This window comes from Triturus cristatus, chromosome 5_2, assembly GCF_964204655.1.
Source record: "Triturus cristatus chromosome 5_2, aTriCri1.1, whole genome shotgun sequence".
Classification (NCBI taxonomy): domain Eukaryota; kingdom Metazoa; phylum Chordata; class Amphibia; order Caudata; family Salamandridae; genus Triturus; species Triturus cristatus.
In genome coordinates, this window is record NC_140588.1 from 1,000,463,490 (window position 1) to 1,000,471,151 (window position 7,662).

The window sequence follows — 7,662 nt, forward strand, 5'->3', positions numbered from 1 at the left end:
ATCTTTTGAATGAGAAGTATAATAAGAGTGCTCCAGTCTCTTAATGTCTTGAAGAAGGTCCTTAGTAAAACTACGGGCGCTTTTCCATTTCTTGGCCACAAACCCAATTATAAAATCTCTCGCAGAAGCTTTGAAAGCATCCCATACAGTTGAGAAAGGCATGGAAGGAGTCTGATTTATCTCGAAAAATTCGTCAAAAAATGTAATGAAGTAGGCAGTAAATTTTGGATCCAGGAGGAGGGCATTATTAAAACGCCACCTTCTAGAGCCTGTAAATTTAGGTAAAATGTCCAAGCCAATCGAGACAGGGGCATGATCAGATAATAAAATGGGACCAATCTCTGCGTGAGTGAGAGTTTGTGAAATGGCATGAGAGACAAATATGTAATCAATTCATGATTGGGTATGATGAAAAGGGGAATAAAACGTATACTCTCTAGTAGTCGGGTGACAAAGATGCCAAGCATCAAGGAGTTTATGTTGAGTAACAGTGTGAACAAAAGATTTTTGGGGTTTATTAGGAACAAAAGAGACAATGAAATTCCTATCAATAAATGGATCAAAAATCTGGTTACAATCGCCGGCCAAAATGAAGTTATCTTCTATGCAATGAGAGATTTGCCGAGCAAACTTGGGCCAAAAAGTGGAATCTCCACAAGTAGGGGCATAAACGTTGAGAAGAGAGACTGGAACACCCTTCAGTGAAAGTTTAACATTCAGCCATCTACCAACCTTACTTACTTTAAATCATAAGAAATACGAATCCAGCAGGCAGCAAGTCAACAAAAGATTTGCGCTGAGTTACCAATTATATATATTCCTAATCTGATGCCGGAGAGTCACATCATATATGTTAATACAATGGTTCACCCCTGAGCACTCAAGATGAGTAATGTTCTGTCCAACTGAAATGCAAAAGGTCTTATATAATTTCTTTAGTTCCAATTCTTTATTCGGGTTTTCAGCGTCCGATATTCAGCAGCATAGTGTTTCCAGGGCACACCATTCCCCCTCAACTGCGATACGCCATTCATAACCCTCTTCAGACCCCTACTTGCACCACAGGACTGAATCCTAACGCACATAAATTGCAGATTGTAAGGTATTTATTACTCAAGTGATGTAATATTATAAGAGCAGATTGCAGGGTATTTATTACTCAAGTGATGTAATATAAGAAGGTGAAAAAAATATGTGAGTCCTCTAAACCATCCGATACGTGGAAGTTACCAACTCAGAATCTTAGTCTGCACATGTTATAGTCCAAAGGTTAACATTATTACTTATACGGAGCTGTAATGCGAAATGGCTCTTGATACTCCTGTCAGAAACATATTCAATTGTAAAGAATGTTTATATTCAGGTGAACTATTAAAATAAAATGTATCTGTATACTGCTAATGTGTATTTTTTTATTTTTTAGCAGCAAAACAAGTCAGCAAAAAATGATGAAACACTGAACATTAGGTCATTAACAGTTATGGAGGTAACAAAAAGAAGGTGATGGACCAAACATATGCAAAAATTAAGGGTGAAGGATATACACATATTTACATCAAAAGGAGATTAACTCAAGATGGGTTGGCGCAAAGGAGGTGTGATGGCGTAAATGTATTATATAACATCAGAAACTAGCAGATGTCAGATGAGATTATTCAGGGTTCTTTTCCACTGTTAGGAAGGTGAGTAGGCTTCCCTGATTGAGAGGGCGGACCACATTTTTGGATCTCACTGAGGCAGCTCATGAGCTGTCGCTTAAGAGGAGACATTTCTTAGATTAGAGCCTGCCCATTGCTTACCATTAGTTGGCCTCATCGTCATTCTCATTTCCTTGCTTCCCTTTGCTCAGCCTGTGCTGCCTCACTTCCTCTTCCTGTGCTTGTCCCAAAAAAGGTTAAAACAGACGTAGAGCGCCCGCCCATTACTTTCCTTTACCTACCATTGGTAGGCTCCTGTGTCACTCTCTTTCCTTGCTTCCTATTGGTCAGCGCCTCCTCATCGCTTCCGGTTTCCTCCTGGGCTTTGCTGTGTGTCCCTGCTGTGGAGCATGGACCAAGTACTGCATCCTGCGGCCAGTGTCCTTCCACTGGCTGCAGGCTCCTCCAGGTACTCCTTTTTAGGTTGTGCCTGCACTGCGCTTGCGCTGTGCTTGAGAAAGCTATTGTTTTCATTATAAACTAAAAAGAGACTTACATCGCGCCCCTCTCTTTCCTGGCTTCTCATTGGTTCCTGTGCGTGCCACTTACCTTTCCTCCATTTCTATTGGATGTAGCACATTTTCCTGCATTTACCAATGCTTGTTCCTCGTCTGCTTCTCTTAACAGTTTCCCGCCACCAAAATGCTGTTAACATCCACTTTGGTGGAACTATATTTTCATAAAGTTTTGCCTTTTACTATTGCAGCATATTTATATAACAATTTATCACCCAAAGAGATTAAGTGATTTGTTTAGAATCACAGAATGTTGTGCGGCACCGCTGGGACTCGAACTGGACTCCCCGTTTTTGAGCCAGCAGTTCTGACCGCCGATGTCAGTTCTTTCTTTTCCACGCCAGTCAGCGCAGATCAGGAGAGCTACCCCTTAGTCATTTTTCGACTAAACTTTTTTCGGCTTTTGTCAAAAGCGCTTTTTAAGATTTTCTAGGAGAGGTGGAGATTAGACGCCTCTGGTCTCTGGCAAAATCCAGACTCCACGTCAACCTACTGGAGCTCCGGGCGATCTGGCTGGCATTAACAGACTTTCTGCCCTTCATCAAGGGAAGGCCAATGCAGGTGTTCATGGACAACACAGCCGCCATGTGGTACTGCAACAAACAGGGCAGGGTGGGGTCATGGACCCTTTGTCAAGAGCCCTTACGTCTCTGGACATGGCTACAACAGCAGAGAATTTCCCTGGTGGTTCAACACCTGACAGGCTCACTGAACGTCAGGACACACAAACTCAGCTGAAGATGCCTAGTGGATCACAAATGGCGTCTCCTTCCAGAAGGAGTGCAAAGTCTTTTTCAGCAGTGGGGAACGCCTTGGTTAGATCTGTTCGTGACCAAAGTCATCTTTTTGGCTCCGGACTAGGCTTGGAAAGTTGGGTATCCTGACGAGCTGTTTAGCATGCCATCGGTCCTCAACTCAGGCTGCTCCTTCGGGAGGATCTTCTGCCACAGCAGCAGGGAATGGTTCTCCACCCGAACCTGTCAACACTACGCCTTCTTGCGTGGAGATTGAGTGTTGACAGTTGACAGCCTTCATTGTTAAAAACGAACAATGCGGCTGACCAATGTTCAGCACCTCAATTTCAAAGTAAATATAAAAGTCCTTGATCTGTGCAAATGCGTCCAGAGCTCACTGCACTTTCGCACCACTGAGGATCAGATACCCAAATCTTTTAAGAAAAGGACGGTGCACCAGAGAATAGAATCAAAAGAGCTTCCAATTTATCCAAATGTATCCTTTATTCTTTTTTCAAACTTTAAAATTCAACCACAGACAACGCGTTTCATTCAATTGGAACTTTGTCAGGGTTGAAAGAACACAGATATAAAAAAGTATAAAAAAAACAAATATATAAAACACAGCATAGAAACCTTTACAAATGTCAAACATACTACATATATATGAATACAAACATTTAAAAAAGATCCATGGCGCAAAAATACAGATATGAAAACAATGACGACATTTAAAAAAAGGCATATATGTAAGAAAAACACTTAGGGCCTCATGTAGGAAGACAAATACCGGTCGGTAACGGCCGATTTTCGGTAATTATACCGTTACCGACCGGTATTTAGGCTTGTGACATGTAGGGGGCTCATTTCTGTATTCGGTAATTTACCGAATCGGTAAAATTACCGAATCGGTAATTTTACCGATTCGGTAAATTCCGAATACAGAAATGAGATGTAGGGGGAGTGTGTGGGTGTTGTTTGGAGTCGGTATTTACCACCAACTAATAGTTGGTGGTAAATGATGAATGGATGTGTAAACGCAATTTATAGCGCTTAGAAGTGTGCAATGTGGCAGACATACATGCCCTTAGGGCATGTATGTGTGCCACATGTGCACACATGGCCGAATCAGGGGTGCAACAGGGTGTCAATGTGACACCCTGCCACCCTTGCATGTGCTCCCCCATTACCGAATCGGTATTTACCGATTCGTTAATGAGGCATACCTTCCCATCAATGGGAAGGTATGCCTCATTACCGAATCGGTAAATACCGATTCGGGAATTTCCGAATTTTTCCGAATCGGTAATATTTACCGACTCATTACCTACATTGCATTTACCACTTCATAAATACCGAATCGGTATGATTCGGTATTTATGAAGTGGTAAATGCAAGCCCACCTACATGAGGCCCAAAATACACAAAACTCAATAAGTATATTCATGTCAGTATCATAAATACTGTCCATACATGGACAAAAATTGAATACATTTATGTCAAGAAAAAAACCTTTAGAACAACATCAGAAAAACACAACAAACACATACGATGACAATAAAATTTCTACAAAAAAACGAGAAAAGGGGGAGAACATGAAAATCATTAAGAACAACATAAACAATCCGTTGGCACTAAAATTCTACCTGAATAACATAAAACCAAAATTGGCTTGTACACCACCTAACAATTAATAAACTGCAATACAGATAGAAAAAATAGAGAGAAAAAATACAATACCAGACGTTGTATGTAACATATCAAGATCCCATAGGGAAACCAGAAGTAAATGGAAAGTGAGAAAGGGGAAAGAAGAAAAGGAAAAAAGGAAAAAGTAAACGCTTGAGGACAGAAAAAGAAGAAACAATTTAGCGCCAAAAGGTCGGTATATCTCAATGATTACAACTCTAAGAAAAACCAAAGAGGTTAGGAACCATTCACAGGTGCACACATTTCAAAGAAAAAATTTTCTTACCAAAATAATCCCAAATTAAGTCCAAAGTAGTCCTGAACCCGACGGTCCAAATTTTGTGAGGCCTAGTTATAAACAATACAAAGGCATCACAGTTCTCATTAGAACATTAACTAAAGAGATTAGAACAATATTTCATCCTGGCTGGCAAGAACAGACACCCAAGAGTTAATATCTTACCTCTATAAATAACAGTAACTATGAAGTTGCAGCAATAGACCCCTTGGACAAGAGCGTATCCACTGGTCTAGGATACCGTTCCACAGACCTAATTATAAAAAAATCAAAATCCCAAAAACCTAAAATGAAGCAAATATCGCAATCGCAAGTAATGCCCCCAACACTTTATCATGCCCTTCACAATTAAAAGGCAACATCTTACCTCCGCAAAAGGTGAACAATACTCAAGTCAAAAATGTAGTTGTAATTCAATGAGCTAGTACATATGGCACCATGGCATCCATTTCTATACGGTATCGGCCCACAATCCTATTTGGAAAAGAAGAGGGGGGGGATAATCAAGATCCCAGATTCCAGTGAGTCTAATGTTATCCACGTAAGTGAGATCCATCATATATTCATGATATCAACATAATCTTACCTCCGTATTCGATTGGTAGTATTAGCCCAACAAAATATATAACCGTATATTGACAAGCCAATGTCGATGCTGTCCGTCCTAAAAGGAGAAAGAGGGAGTCGCCATTAATCAATGTTCCCCTCCCACCCCAAAATGCAATAATGTTAGGCAAGCCATCATAGATCACAGTTTGCCTGCTACAACGATCTCCAAAGCGTGCCTCTCAAATAAAATATATATATGTAGGTGGCCCCCGTACAGTGAGCCCAACACTCATATCATGCACCATATAACAACACCCGCTACAGCCCGGACCGCATATGTGTCTGAAAAACCAAATCACCCGCATAAAATGAAATCCCCCGTTATCTCATCACGGTTCACCTGCTACAATGGCGCCCATAGCGTGTCTCTCAACGAAGAATATCTATATAAATGTCAGTGATCTCTGTTTGGCGAGCCCGTTATTAATACCATGCAAAATGCAACAACTGCGCACCAAAATCCAGACCGCATATGCGTCCGGAGTACCAAATCAACCGCGAGGAGGATAGTCCCCATTACCTTGTCACGGTTAGCGTACTCTTCGTATTCGGAGATCAAACCGTACGCCATTATGCTTAAGTCTTTAATAGGTCTCACTGTTCCCATCGTGCATCCGCACGTAAACGTGATCAGTCAGATCCGTATCTCCGTAAACCACATCCAAACTGACGCCATATTATAAAGGTGTAAGGTCTCAACATGATATGCGGCGAAGTGTTCTTGCACTCCGTCTACAACTGCATATTTAAAAAAACTACAAAAACGTTCTTTAAAGAATATTAAAAACCATTCAATAAATCATCGATCGAATCAGAACAATTTTATATATCCGGTTGCTGCTTAACAGTATATTCTGGTCGGGGGATGTATAAGAATAAAGATAATTCTGTTGGCAAACATCGAGACGTAGAAACATCTTTGCCACTGGACAACGGAGGCCAATATCGCTGTCAACTGTCCCGGAGCCACTCCAAAGGGAACGATACCGCGAGCAGAAGTTCCAGAAAAGCAGCACCATATTGAGAGTGCCTCACACTATGAAAGAGGCGGCATAAAAATATGCAAACAATATCCAACATAATATGACACGTAAGACACAAACTGTTTACCTAAGGACCGTCTAGTATCATATTTGTAAAGGGCAAGAATAGAATTAAATGATTCAAAACGGAAAAGTTTTTCAAAAGATCGCCGCCATATTAAGAGTACCCCAAAGTATAACGGAGGAGTCAGTGACAAGACTGACCTCAATAGTTCTTTCTATGACACAAAATACATATCTCAAATCAATCAAGAAATTTATCTGAAGCGATCAGAAATAAAAGAACGCATGTCACAGAACCGGGTAACACAGTGTGTAATACATACTCCAATTCCACAATATTATACAATGTGACCGAAAGCGTCATCAGTAGCACCATTTTAAAACCGAGTGTTATAAGAGTGCTAAATAGCACAGGACAGAATGTCTAAATAAAGGGGGAGGTTCTATGTAAGAAACATAACAAACAAATAGATGTATATAAAGAATATACATAAAAGATATATACAAAAAAGAAGGGAAAAGAATGACAGGACACATCGAGAAAAAGTAAAAAAGGAAAAGAAGACAGCAAAATAAACTCACGAAAAAAGTCACCCATGCATTATACATCCCATTTACACATCATTTAGATCAACTTCGATAATCAGGATACACATTCATCAGTATAACTGAGCCCAGCATTGCTCTCAGGGAGGCATCCCCAATACAACTAAAGGAAATAGTGCATCTCTCAGGCGACATATCCATCTAGATTCCTTCTGCCGTAACAACAGCTCCCTGTTGCCACCTCTTACTGGTACCGGGACATGATCTATGGCATGAAACCAGAAAGATAAGTCCTCTGGATGTTCCCTAACGTAGTGGTTGGTAATCGGATACCTAACATCCTTGGTTTTTATGGCTCGTCGATGTTCCTGAATTCTTAGTTTTAAACTGCGAATAGTACTGCCAACATAAATAGTTCCACATCAACATCCGAGAACGTAAACCACATGCGTGGTGTTACAATTCAAGAAGTGACCAATCATGAACTTTTTAGTGGTACTGTGTCCAAATTCCAGAGTTTTGTTCTTA